The 14,955-nt window shown below is 39.1% G+C and overlaps 1 protein-coding gene across 6 annotated transcripts in view; it reads left to right on the forward strand.

Moving 5' to 3' along the window:
* Positions 1-14,955, forward strand: part of Ctcf (CCCTC-binding factor) — a 47,390-nt gene that overhangs the window by 2,100 nt on the left and 30,335 nt on the right. For 5 of the 6 annotated variants that reach the window (XM_034522669.2, XM_034522670.2, XM_034522667.2 and 2 more), the window contains exon 2: positions 5,317-5,433. The gene's annotated coding sequence lies outside the window, so the exon portion shown is untranslated. Of the gene's footprint in view, positions 1-2,550; positions 2,572-5,316; positions 5,434-14,955 lie in introns of those variants that run through there. The other variant, XM_076915774.1, reaches the window with a different exon arrangement.

The following is a 14,955-nucleotide window of genomic DNA, read 5'->3' on the forward strand; positions in this document are numbered from 1 at the left end:
GTAGCCTTGGCTGTCTTGGACATCTGTAGACTAGGCTGACCTCGAACTCAGATTCACCTGCTTCTCTGTATGGTTAAATGTACTTCAGTGATAGGCTTTAATCATCTTGATGCTAAGAAAGATTGTGTTGTTCACTGTGTGTGATTTCAGTTTGTAGGTCTTGGCAACCCACATTGTATGCAACTCTTTTCAACACTCCCGTAGGAGTGAACTTAGGATTCTCTGGTTGGTTAGGCCACACTAACCATATTGAAATCCTATGAAACTTTCTTTGTGATGCTTGTGCATGTTATGCAAGTGTTCTGAGCTATGTTGTTCTTAGTCATTCGGCAGCACCTCATTTCTTTTTCAATTGTCCAGAATGTTCTTCCTCAACCTCCTTCACAATAAAATTGTGTGAACTAAATGTAGTAGTATATAGAGTGCCAACCTTAGTAGAACTATCTTTTTAAAATATGTTAGGCCAAACTATGAAACTTATTATATTCTTCAGAGTTCTGCTGTCAAGCTCATGTTTGACAGGTGCCATATTTTGTTTATTAAAAGAAGTTGCACAAGTGCCCAATGATAGTGAATGCCAGTACTTCAGAAGTAGAGGCAGGAAAATAGGAGTTCAAGGTTATCCTTGACTTTATAGCCAGTATAAGGCAACCCTTTGATACATGAGACTGCCTTAGCAGATAAGAGTGGTTGGGATTTGTTTTTTGTAGTACTGGGGTTTGAACTCAGGGCCCTGGGTAACCTAGGCAAGTGTTCTCTACCTCTGAGCTATTTCCTTAGCCCCTTTCTAGCTAAGATAAAATCTCACTGAGTTGCCTAGGTTGGCCTTGAATTTACTGTATAGCTTAGGTAGGCCTCCCATTTTCAGTCCTCCTAATTTAGAATACCTGGGATTGTAAGCTTGAGTCCAGATACAGTCAAAGTTAGGACTGGTCAGGAGTGAGTGGCTGATTCTAGTCCCCATCATTACTGGGACAAACAAATAGCAAACGTTACCAAAGCACAATGATTCCTCCAAAAATGCCATGGAATCTATTTTCTTTGCTTATGATTTTAAAATGAAAAGGAAACAACTAAATCTGTAAGGAAAATAAATTAGGGGGTGGATTAATGTAAGATAACTCAAAGGGACTACTTTTTAAAAACTGTTTTTGTTGGGTATAGTGTCACATATCTTTAATCCCAGCTCTTGAAAGGCAGAGACAGGCTGATCTCTGAGTTTAAGACCAGTGCATACTACTTAGAAAGATCCTGTCTCAAAAAAACAAAAAATAAAAAAGCTTTTAAAGTTTTTGTTGTTTTCATTTTGAGATAGTGTCTTACTATATAGCTCTGGCTAGCCAGGAACTGGCTGTGTAGAACAGGCTAGATTCTCCACTCAGACCCACCTGCTTCTGACCATGATTAAAGACATGAGCCTTCACATCTAGTGGCCTTTGTGTTTGAGTGCAGGCAGGTGTGTGTGAAAGTCTGGACAACACTGTGGAGTCCATTTTCTCCTCTTTTTGGAGCCCTGGTTGGTCAAGAACTTGATATACAGAATAGGTTGATGATAAACAGATCTGCCTGCCCTTGCTTTCCAAGGGCTGAGACTGATATCTTGGGTCATATCACACCTGACTTCTTAGAGACCCTTCATAGCCCTGTTTGTCCTGGAACTGACTATGTAGACCAGGCTGGCCTCACGCCTCTTGAACTACTTCTGCCTCTTGAGTGTTGGGATTAAAACCCTGGGGTTTTACTTGGATTCTGAATTCAGGTCATTAAACTTCCTTGGAAATAGATTTTACCCACAGAGCCAATCTTGTCCAACGCAAGGATTTTATTTTATTTATTTATTTATTTATTTTGGTTTTTCGAGACAGGGTTTCTCTGTGTAGCCCTGGCTGTCCTGGAACTCACTCTGTAGACCACCTGCCTCTGCCTTCCAAGTGTTGGGAGAACTGAGATTGCCACCACTGCCCGGCAGGATTTTAACTTATTTAAATCAATAATGGGACACAGTTATACTAATGTCTGTGTACATAAGAAAATACTGCTTATTTAAGAGTAGTTGAAAAATTCTTTTAGGGGTCTCTCCAACTTTGTAAGAAAATTTAAGAGGTGCGAAAGTTAATCTTAAGATGTTTCAAAAGAGTTTTAAGGTTCTTAAAAAAAGGATATTCAGAATTAAAGGAACCCAACTAAGACTAATGATAGCTTGAGAGTTCCTTGGCAAACTCCACATGTGACTGACTAATGTTGTGGGGAGGAGTCTTACAGTTGTACTTATTGGCAGAAAGTTTCTTTTGAGCCTTTTTTTTTTCTACTAGAGATGCTGCTAGCATTGCAGCTGTGATGGTTTGTAAATACTTGGCCCAGGGAGTGGCACTATCAGGAGGTGTGGCCTTGTTGGAGTAGGTATGTCACTGTAGATGTGGGCTTAAGACCCTCACCCTAGCTGCCTGGAAGTGAGTGTTCTCTTAGCAGCCCTCAGATGAAGATGTAGAACTCTTGGCTCCTCCTGCACCATGCCTGCCTGGATGCTGCCATGCTCCTGCCTTGATGATAATGGACTGAACCTCAGAACCTGTAAGCCAGCCCAATTAAATGTTGTCCTTATAAGAGTTGCCTTGGTCATGGTGTCTGTTCACAGCAGTAAAACCTTGACTAAGACAACAGCCATCCCGCATCATCATCTTTACTTACAGCCACCGTCTCTTTCTCTCTTTTTAATGTAGGAACTCTGACGTGGCCATCTTTGTAGCCTATTTACATGTCTCTAGATGGCTTCAAACTATTGGTAAAAATAGATTCTTCAAATAACTTAAGAGTTTCCAGATTTAGGAAGAACAGTAGAGACAAATATGTGTAATGTTGCAGATAGCTGCTCTCAGATATGTAGATTTGTCATATTCCATTTATTTTCAAAAACACATAAAGCATGGTGGTGGTACAAGCCTATAATCTTAGCTCTCAGGAGGCTGAGGCAGGAGGATTGTGCGTTTGAGACCATCCTGGCCAAAATATAATGATTCTTGTCTCAAAAATACTAAAACAAAACAACAAAAAGAAACCCTTCTGCAATTGGAGAAATGGTTCAATAGTTAAGAGCACTTGCTAACAGAACCAAGGACTCAGGTTCTGTTCCATCACCCACATGGTGGCTCACAACCATCTCTAACTCTGTTTAGGGATATTCATTATCCTGACTTGTGGCTTCTGTGTACTTAGGTACATGTAGGCAAAACACTCATGCATAAAATAAAAACAAATCTCTTTTATTTTTTAATCTTTTTTTTTTTAAAGTTAGTTGTGAGGCAAGTTGTGAAACGTAGTCCTGTTGGTCTAGAAACTGGATGTAGACAGAGTAAACTAACCTCAAACCCAGAGCCTTGACCTTCCTCTGCTTCTCAGGTATTGGAACTACAGGCTTATATCACCCTGCAGAGTTGGGGGAGAATACCATACAGACTTTCTAGTTACTATCTTCCCATCTTTCTGGCCAATATGTACGTGTGTGTGTGTGTGTGTGTGGTTTTATTTAGTGGTTTAGTATTTAAATGTAAAGATGGTGTATTAAATAGTCTATTAACAGGAGTTAAAAATATACCTCAAGAGTGGTATATTTTTTCTTACACTTGATCTTTATTCTGGAATAACTTAAAATTTTTTTCAGGGATGTAAATTCTGTTCCCCTTGGTGGTATGGACTTCAATATGAAATTGTTTCTTAGACAAAAATAAGTTTATATTAAGCTACCTCCCAACAAAAGAGCCATGCTATCTCTTTATTGTGAGGGTTTTTGTTTTTAAATTTTATTTTATGTACATTGGTGTTTTGATTGTGAATGTATGTCTTCGTGAGGGTGTCATATCCCCTAGAATTGGAGTAACAGGCAAGTTTTGAGCTGCCATGTGGGAGCTGGGAGTTGAACCCAGGTCCTCTGGAAGAGCAGCCAGTGCTCTTAACTGCTGAGCCATCTCTTTAGTCCATTGTTGTGCATTTTAAAGGTATTATATCTGTTTAATTGAGCTAGTTAAATTATGAGATAGATTTCTTTTTGTTGTACCTTATACATCATTTTTAAAAATTGTTTGTTGCTTATAAGATTTTTAAAAATTTTTTGTGTAGGAATGTTTCTGCCTGCATGTATGTGTATATTGCCCATGCATACTTAGTACCTATGAAGGTCAGAGGGGGTCAGAGTCCCTGGAACTGGAGTTACAGACAGTTGTAATTGTAAGCCACCATGTGGGTATTGAGAACTGAGCCATCCCTCCAGCCCCCTTTCCCTTTTTGTTGTTGATTTATTTAGTCTCACCTCAAACTCATAATCCTACTTCTGTCTCCCAAGTGCTGGAAGTATGAGTATACATCCCCTTCTTTGAATACTCTTTATAAAGATTATTTCATTTGGGGGATTCATTTTTCTGGCGCTCGCTCCTGCTTGGGACATGGTCTTTCTTTAGTAGCTCAGGCAATCCTGGAATTTGTTGTGTAGATGAGGCTGGCCTCAAATTTAGAGGGATCTTCCTGCCTTTGACTCTAGTGTCCAGAGAACTGGGGTTAAAAGGTATTAGGTCACTAGGCCTGGCGCATGCTCTCTCTCTCTCTCCCTCTCTTTTTTTTTTAAGTAGAAATAGATTTCATTTTACCATTACTTGAAACATGGCAGTTTATTGGTAATTCAGGGAGGAAAAATATTGCATTCCTTAATTCACTGAAACAAGTATTTGATTATTGTGTGTCAAGGATTTTTGAAGGTCAGCAGAAGCTTCCTGTCTAATTTGTTAATAAGCTTACTAGTTTGTGGTGCAAACTAACTTAATCAGTAACACTACTCATTGTTTATTGAAGCTAAGGAAACAAACTAAAAGATTGTTACTTCAACTATAGGAATTAATTTTTGGTAGTTTGAGTACATGTGCCATGATTATAAGAATACTGTTTTAACAATTCAAATCCTTTTAATCTGTTTATGTCCAGTGAATGGCTGGAAAGTACATAAGTGTGGTATTGTTGGCATGACAGGCATTCATAGAATGATGCAGTTAGTCAGTATTGTAGCAGTTACTTCGTGGTGGTGGTGGGGTTTTGTTTTTGAGAAAGGATCTTGGTTTGTAGCCCAGGTGGGCTTTGGACTATTGGCAATTGTCCTGCCTTTGCTTCCCAGGTGCTGCTGACACTGTATGCTTTCATTATCACAACCAGCTATCTATTGTGTGTCCCCCCCCCCCATCATAGTAAGCTTCCGTTTTTCTCCTTTTTTTATGCTCTGTGGTGTATTTATGTGAATTTGCTGTTTTTATTAAATATTTTCTGTTTTTCTTTTAGAATGACCACAAATCTAGAACCAAAGAACATGATGCACTAGCAGACAGACTCGAAGCTAGGGACTGGAAATCTGGGTTCTGTTGTCCTTCCTCAGACTGATTTTGCAGCCACGGAGAGGTAAATGCCTATTTCATTGTTCTTTTAAAGGGGACCAGTGGCGCAAGCCTGTGGTTCCCTACAAGTTGAAGGCCACCTTTGGGAAAATAAAAAAGTAAGAAAATAGGCATGGTGTAATCCCTGCCAGCACTCATGAACCTAAGTTCACTCTCTGGTACTAGGTGTGTGGTGGGTAGGAGTATGATGTAATGTCACCTCTTAGGTCTAGAGGGTTTTCTGGGTAGTTTTGAGCATAGGAGATGCAGCACATTGTGTAATTCAGAGCATGTAAGACCAATCTATATTATGAGATCCTGGGTATGAAACTGCTAATACTGTATACTAATTAGTTGACAAAACAGATGTGATGTCTTTCTGTAGAAACCTTTGGGTTATATGTTTTGACCTTTGGTAAATGACAGTTTTATAATTTTGATATGAAACAGGTATGATTTTTTTCCCTTGGAGTATCTAGTATCTGGAATAAAATTTTTCTTAATTGGAGTTAGTCTAACTGGCCCATGTTTGCTTTGTATTATGATAGTCATTATCAATTATTGCCAACCTGTATTCTTTGCTATTAAATAATGGATTATCATAAGGTATTTGGAAAAGATCTCATAACATTAGGGGTTCTGCTCTGAGATTTCTAAATAACTAAGTAGGATTTGATATCAGATTATCTCCTTTCTTGATAACAAAAGCACATCTTTTTTTTTTACCCTTGGGAAAAATGTAAAATAATTACATTTGTATAATGGGAAAAGAAATTTAGAGCTTGAAGTTCATTTAAAAAAACACATTTGTTTGTTGTGTATGTCAGTGGTGTACTGCATGTGTGGAGGACAGAAGACAAGTTTGGGAATCATTCTCTCTCACTGTATGTGTTCCAGGGATTGAGTTCAGGTCATCAGGCTTGGTGGCAAGTGCCTTTACCCACTGTGTCATCTCACCCAACATAGAGATAGAAAATTTAAATATAAATTGACATGAATCTATTTAATGGTTGCTAGAACTTTTTTCCCTTTTGTTATTGTTTTGCTTTTTGGTTTTTGAAGTTCAAGACAGGGTTTCTCTGTGTTTAATGCTTACTGTCCTGGAACTCACTTTCTAGTCCAGTCTGGCCTCGAACTCAGATCCACCTGCTTCTGCCTCCTGGTTGCTATGATTAAAGGCATGTGCTGCTGGCTGCCACCTGGCTAGAGTTTTTCATATAAACTTTGTCTAGAACAGAGAGAAGGGACTAGGAATGAAAGTTCTGTTCTGTGAGCCTGTTTTCCACATAAGAGCAAGGTTTTTATAGTAGTAGTCTGCTTTATAAATTACTCCCTGTGGGTTCTTATAGGAATTCTGGTGCTGATCACTTGCTAATAAGCTGCTGAAGGGAGCAACACTGACTTGAGAACTGCTGAGAAATCGAGAACTTTACTAGTTTGGGGCATGGAATAGGAACTTGTTGCTCATTTTTAAGTGTTATTAGTTGACCTAACTGTATTTGATCCCTATATTTTCAAATTTGGATATGAATGCCTTCAGGGTATAAAGTGATACAATTTTATGGCACTTAAAGCCAAACATAAAATTGACCATTTTCCTGGAGCTTAAATTCTGCTAATTTAGGGTATAGTGACTTAATTTAGCTAGAAGTAACTTTTAAAAAATGTTATATCTGCTAGGTGTAGTGTAGCATGCCTTTAGTCCTACTGCTGGGGAGGCAGAGGCAAGCAGATCTCAGAGTTCTAGGCCAGCCAAGGCAACTTAGTGAGACCTTGTCGAAAAACAAAACAAAAATTATATTTGAATAAGTCACCATATTTGAAGCAGACTGCAAACTGTATTAGTGTCTTGAAAAGTAAGGTCTTCCACAAAATGAGGTATGGATGCATAGAGTGGAAAGTTTATGGGCATCGTAGCGGAAACATTTGAGAGAAGTGATGCTTTTGTTGCTAATGCTTGCTTGCTGGATTGTTGAGACAGCTCTGGCTGTGTATAGCCTAGAGTTTGAGGCTAAAACGAGAGACAATTCTGCCTCAGCCTCCCATGTGCTAGAGTTCCAGGCATATACCACTAGGCCTGGCTGTCTTAATCGTGTGTGTGTGTGTGTGTGTGTGTGTGTGTGTGTGTGTGTGTGTCTGTACATACATGAGCATACATGTTTGTGCTCTTGTGCATATTGGAGGTCAAAGGATAACTTGGAGGAGTCAGTTCTCTCCACCAGGTAAATTCTAGGGACCAAATGAGGCCATCAGATTTGGTTGCAAGTGCTTTTTACCCCCTGAGCCATCTCATTAGCCCTAGTATACTACTTTAGTTAACAGTTTATACTGAATTTTGAGGGTTGAGGATATAGCATAGAAACCTTTCCTGTTATTTGTGAAGCAGGTTCAGTTACCAGTGCTGGGTGAAAATGTCATGGAGTTGGAAAGATGTCTTAATGCTTGCTGCTCTTGCAAGAGGACCAGGATTAGATTCCTCACACACAACTGTAACTCCAGTTCTAACCTTACTTTTATATCTACATTCTTTGATCTGGCTGGCTGTATCCTTGGATTTTCATTGTTATGTGTTACATTCTCCATAGATATATACTATTGACTGCTACTTTATGGTCAGGGTCCACTAACTAGGTGTCCATTGTTAGTCTCTGTACAATACAAAAAACTTCCCTTTGGTGCTCCTAAACAGAACACTGTATTTCTAACAAGTACCCTGTTGGACAGGTTGTTTTAAAAATCCAATATTCCTTTGTTCTTTAAATTTCAATGAGTAATCTGTGATATATGTGTATCTTTGCTTTTCAGATTTTTCTGTTAAATCTTTTATTATCCATATTTTATTCTATGTGACTATTTACTATACTCACTGAGAATGTTGGGACTTGTTCCCGACTAGTCTTGATCTGTGTTATGTTGCTATTTTTATTCTTATCATTATGCTATGTGGTATAGGTATTTGTTGTTGAATATAAGCTGTGAGATTTCTGACTTAATGTTAACCTTATAGGAACTCCTCCCTACTGCTCACCTCCAGCCAAATAGAAATGGTAGTGGTTCTATCAGGTAGTCTTTGTGTGGTGGTACAGTGTAGTGACATACTGAGATGCATCTCAAAACTAAACAAGGAAGCTTGTTCTTCCTCCTAAGAAAGTTATCTTTCAGTATCTCTGGTACCCAAGGATAGAGATGAACTTTGAAGACCTACTCTGTGAGATATAATTAGTTTGATATGACTTTGCAAGGTTTTTTTTTGTCTTTTTGAGACAGGGTCTCTCATGTAATTCTTGAATTCCGAGATCCTCCTGCCTCTGCCTCCTGAGTGCTGGGAATAAAGTTATGTACTACCACATCTAGCAGCTTTGCAGATTTTTATCTAAAAATTAACAAGCCAGATATTGTAGCTCATACTTGAATTCTGAGCACTCCAGAAATGGAGGATTCCATCAGTGAGTTTGAGGCCATTGTGAAGTCTTGTCTCTAAGGGTGTGTGTGTGTGTGTGTGTGTGTGTGTGTGTGTGTGTGTGTGTGTGTGTGTGTAGGGGACACATCACATTACAAAAATATAAACCTGTATCTAAAGTATTATATTTTAGGCCAGTAACTTTGAAACTGTGGAACATACATTCTGTGAGATATGGTTATAGTCTTAAATCACCTGTCCTCCCCTCAAGTGCTTAGGTTATAAACAGAATCTGTTGTCATACCTGGTGACCTGGGAACCTTACGAAATAAGGTTTTATCTACCCCACATGTTCTGAATCAGAATCTCTGAAATCTATATAATTTTTTAAGTTCACCAGGTGATTCTGATTTTTTGTTTTCTTTTTCTTTTTTCTTTCTTTCTTTCTTTTTTTTTTTTTTCTTTTTCTTTTTTTCTTTCTTTCTTTCTTTTTTTTTTTTTTTTTTTCTTTTTCGGTTTTTCGAGACAGGGTTTCTCTGTCTACCCCTGACTGTCCTAGAACTCACTCTGTAAACCAGGCTGGACTTGAACTCAGAAATCTGCCTGCCTCTGCCTCCCAAGTGCTGGGATTAAAGGCGTGTGCCACCACCGCCCGTTGATTCTGATATTTTTTTAAAAAGTTTTAAGAAACATTGCTCCTGGTTGCCCCACCCCCTAAAAACATAGGTTATCTGTTAGCTCTGTATAAAGCCTAAATTGTGTGTGTATGTTTTATTCCTCTTGTGTAATTATTAGTGACAAGCTTACCACAATTCAGCCTTTTTAGTATTCTAACTATGAAGGCTTGTAGGACTGTTCAGAGGTAATGATTCTGAGCTGCTTCTTAGGGATAAGGGAGGCTCTGGTGATTCTTGGCAGTCATTCTTAGAAAAATAAGGAAAAGGAAGGTGTTAGGTTGCTTTACTCTAGAGTTGGGTTATAGAGAAGTTGCTTGGGACTTGGCCTTCTATTAATACTGTGACACTAATGTTGACTTTCCTTAAGCCTTTCCTCTGTGAAATGTTTAGTGAGTGGAACAAATGGGCTACCCTTAATAAAGAGCCTCTAAAACCAGATCACAACTATACATTTGAGGCTTTTGTGGTTGTTATGGTTTGTATATACTCCGCCAAGGGAGTGGTACTATTAGAGAGTATGGCCCTGTTGGAGTAGGTATGGCCTATTGGATTAGGTGTGTTACTGTGGGTGTGGGCTTTGTCCTTGCTGCCTGGAAGTCAGTATTCTGCTAGCAGCCTGAATTCAGGTGAAGATGTTGAACACTCAGCTCTGCCTGCACCATACCTCTCTGGATGATTCTGTGTTCCTGCCTTGATGATACTGGACTGAACCTCTGAACCTGTATGTAAGCCAGTCCCAATGAAATGTTGTCCTTATAAGAGTTGCCTTGGTCAAAGAAAGGAGTTGCCTTGGTCATGGTGTCTGTTCACGGCAGTAAAACCCTAAGACAGTGGTACTTGGGGAATTACCAGGGGACTAGCACATGCTTTATTTACAATCTAGGTATCTGTTAAACACTTGCTTAGGGTCTGTTAAGCATGTACATGGCCCTAGGTTCAGTCTCCAAGACCACCACCAATATGAGGTTAGGGGTGGAGTGGATTTTAACTTTCTGGGGGTGAAGAGAAGCCTCAGCAGTTAACACTTGTGGAAGATGGAATTTCTGTTTCCAACATTCACACAGCAGCTTACAAATGTAGGTAAATGCAGTTCTAAGAGATCTGGCTTCTGGGCACACAAGTGGTCCACATACATATGTGCAGGCAAAATGTTCATACATATAAACTACAGATAAGTCTCGTGTGAGAGATTATAGCTTTAGTGATTTCTCTTATTGAAGTTCCTTTTTTGTTTTTAGTCTTTTTTGGTTTTGTTTTTGAGACCAGGTCACATCATGTGGCCCTGGCTGTCCTGGAACTCACTGTAGACCAGACTAGTCTCAAACTCAGAGATCTGCCTACTTCTGCCTCCAGGTGCTGGGAGGCTTGGGCCACTGTGCCTGGCTCTTGAAATCCTTTTTTATCCACACAAGTTGCCCCCTCTGCCAACGTGGTAGGAAGTACTTTAACCTCTCTTATGTTTTTTTGGTCATGAGCTTAGCCTTCAGTGGCTAAGCCGTCTCTCCAGCCCATGTTACCCTCTCTTCACAGCACTTATCCTATTATTTAGCTGCTATTTTTTTCTTTGCCTGCCTTGCTCTCAGATGAGGAAGCTAAGAACTAAGTACTGTGTGGAAAGCTTATTTGGGAATGAACAGTGTTACCAATTGGATGATGCCTCTGTTGTTTGTGCTCTCTAGGCTTTACTTGCAACCTTTGTCCCACTTCTTTTAACTTGCTAAGGAGCTACTAGTTTGTTTTTTTTTTTTTTTAAGTATCAGTTATCTTTTTGATTAAAAGATTGTGTGTGTGTTGGTTGTTAGTATATGCTCATGAGTGTAAGTACATTCAGAGGTCAGAACTGTTGGACCTGGATTCCTCTGGAGCCAGAGTTTCAGGAGGTTGTATGCACTGCTTTGAGTGTTGAGAAATAAACTTGGTTCCTCTGCAAACACAGTATATGCTCTTAACCACTGAGCCATCTCTCTTAACACCTCTTGCAGTTTCTTGAGACACTCTCACATAGTCTAGGCAGGCACCAAACTCACTGTGTGACCAGATTGGCTCCCTCCCAAGACAGAGTTTGTAGTCCTGGTTGTTCTAGAACTTGATCTGTAGGCCAGGCTAGTCTTGAACTCAAACTTTATTTTCCCCTGCCTTCTGAGTGCTGGTATTAAAAGCTTGTTCCGCCACCAACACTACCTGGCTAGCCTTTTTTTGTTTTGTTTTTGTTTTTGTTTTGTTTTGTTTTAAAGGTCTATCCATCCATCCATCTATCTATCGATCTATAAGCCAGCGTAATGTCACACACTTGTAATCCTAACCCCGGTAGCCTTTTTTAAAGAAAATATTTATGTATGTAATTATAAGTATGTAATTATTATGTATGTAATTATAATTACAAGTATGGCACATACTTGTAATCCTAACATTCTTTAGAAGCTGAGGTAGAAGATTCACAAGCAGTATGGCCATAACGAAATATCTCTTTTTTAAAAAGAAAGGAAGAAAGAAAAGCAAAGAAAAATTGCCAGGCGTGGAAGCAGAGACCAGCCTGGTATACCAGTGGAGTTCCATCCAGGACACCCAAGGCGACACAGAGAAGAAACCTTGCGTACCGCATTTATGCACACACACACACATAGAAACAACTAAAATCTTTTTTATAAAAATACATGGAAGCTGGGAGTTGGTGGTGTACACTTTTAATTTCAGCACTCAGGAGGCAGAGGCAGGTGGATCTCTGTGAGTTTGAGGTCAGCCTGATCTACAGGGTGAGTTTTAGGACAGCCAAAGTCACACAGAGAATTACTGTCATGAAAACCAAAACAAAAGATCTGGAAACTAAATTGAGTTACACAAGCTGGCAGGAGGCAGGAGGCAGGAAAGATTCTAAAGTTTCAAGACTAGCCTGATTTACATAGTCTAAGTTGCAAATCAAAATATCTGCCTTGTTTTCTGCCTTATGTTAATATCTTATGGTTCATATTGACCTTTGTTAGGTGACCTTCATGTTAGACTTTCATAGTTATTGCTTAAAAAAAAATTTTTTTTTTTTGTTTTTGGTTTTTTGTTTTTTGAGACAGGGTTTCTCTGTGTAGCTCTGGCTGTCCTGGAACTCACTCTGTAGACCAGGCTGGCCTCGAACTCAGAAATCTGCCTGCCTCTGCCTCCCAAGTGCTGGGAGTGCTGGCGGTGGCTCACCACAGCCGGGCCAAAGTAATTTTTTTTAAGCCAGTAAAAACATGGAGCTACTGTTCTCTCCTTTTCCTTAGTATTTTCGAAATAGGTTCTGGTGTAGCCTTAGGCTGACCTTGAGTTCAGTCTTTCTGCCTCTATCTTCTGAGTGCTGAGGTTGTAGGCACTTTGCATGGTTTATATGGTGCTGGGATTCAAACCCAGTGTTTAGTATATATCAGACCAAGTACTCTCTACTAATGGAACTACTTGTGGGCTCCTTCGTCTTTTTGAGACAAAGTCTTACTGGGCAACTCCAGTTGGCTTGGGATATGCTATGTAGACCATATAGACCAGATGGCTTCAGACTCATCCACATAAACGCCGGGATTAAAGTTGTGTGTATGCTATCATGCCTAGCTGGGGCTACTTTTTTTTTTTTTTTTTCTGCATAGTATATATATTATGCCTGGTTTGCTGCCATAGATTTATAATCTGAGCTACTTGAGAGGCTAAGGCAGAAGGATCATAAATTGGTCAGTCAACAGGAGTCTGTTTTACAAACAAAACCACAACTTTTTGTTTAACATACTACCTGTTTTCAGTGACACATAATTGCTAAATACTCTACCTTTTTCCCTAGAGTTATGGAAGACTTGTCTTGTTAACCATTCTCTCCATGTTAGGCAGGCACTTTGTCACTGGGCAAGCACATTGTATTCCCAGTTCTTCCTTTTCCCGGGATGGGTTTTTTTTTTTTTTTGTTGTTGTTGTTGTTGTTGTTGTTGTTGTTTTTTGTTTTTTTTTTTTTTTGGTTTTTTGTTGTTGTTGTTTTGTTTGTTTTTGTTTGTTTGTTTGTTTTTTTGGTCTTCACAGTAAATTTATAATAAAAATTAATTTCTTATATAAACTGTCAAGCAGATGTTATAATATTTGGTTACATGTAGAACTTTTGAGATAGGGTTTCTTATAGCTCACATTGGCTTCCAGCTTTGTAGCTTGTGATAGTTTGGGACTCCAGATCCTGCTGCCCTCATCTCCTCAGTGCTTGCATCACCACCAGGCCTTACTTTCTGTTTTGAGTCAAGGACTCACTCCATATCCCTGGCTGGTCTGGAACACACTATGTAGATCAGGATGACCGCAACAAGTTCAGCAATCCTCTCTTCTATGCCTTTCATGTGCAGTTTGTAGGTGTGTACCATGAAACCTACAGTTTTATTTTTCTCAGCATCTTTATGTATATTGATTGTGTGCCTCTTGTCTCCTGAGTGCTGGGATTGAAGGAATATGCCACCATATCTAGCCAAACCCAGTTTTATATTATTATTAGTAACAGATTGTTTAAAATATAACTTTTCTCCCAGTGATTAAATGCAGCAATTATGAAGTGTTTGATAGTTTCCTCTAAGAATAATTGAATACACTTAACTGTATTATCTTATATACTACATTACTAAAATTTATGTAGTCAAAAATTAATAACCTGGGCATGTGATTGCAATTTTGATGGTGCTAGCTTGATTTGCTTAGGAATTCCAAGGCCAGCCTGGGGCAGATAGTGAGCCGTGTCTTTAAAAATGGGAAGGAGGAAGGAAAATGACATAAATATTGCAATGGGGAAAATAAATTCATATTGTTAGGCTTTCACTTAACATATAATCAGTGTTTTGTTTTTCTATCTTTTCTTCCTACATACTTGTCTTGCACAAGAACCAATTTATTTCATTTGACAGTGACACTAATATGCAGTTTACCTAATATTGGTTTGTATCCTTTGCTCTACAGAATACAGAAGCAGAACATAATTCCTGCCTTTAAAAACTAGTTTGTTGAAGGAAGGTGTAGATACAGAATATCATATTATAGTTAAAGCAAAAACAAAGTCAGTCTGCCCTGGACAAGGTTGAAAATATTTTGATATAGGAGATGCTTTGAGCTAGGAGAGAGCAAGGCAGCAGTCACTGATATAAAGATGCCTAGCAGGGAGTACTCAGAGATGAGGTTAAATGAATAGCAGGGACAGGAACAAACTGTACAGAGCTGGGAGCTGAGCCAGAGAGTCTGAACTTGATTCAGTAAGCATCAACCATTATGAATGTTTTTTTATTTCATGTGTATTTGATAAATACAATCTTACTGTATAACCCAGTCTGGCTTCAAATTCAAGATCCCATCTCAGCCCCTTGAGTATAGGCTGAACCACCATACTCAGCTTTGTGTTTTAAAAGATGAGAGTCCCACCGGGCAGTGGTGGCGCACGCCTTTAATCTCAGCACTTGGGAGGCAGAGGCAGGCAGATTTCTGAGTTTGA

This window comes from Arvicanthis niloticus, chromosome 18 (genome assembly GCF_011762505.2).
Source record: "Arvicanthis niloticus isolate mArvNil1 chromosome 18, mArvNil1.pat.X, whole genome shotgun sequence".
Classification (NCBI taxonomy): Eukaryota; Metazoa; Chordata; class Mammalia; order Rodentia; family Muridae; genus Arvicanthis; species Arvicanthis niloticus.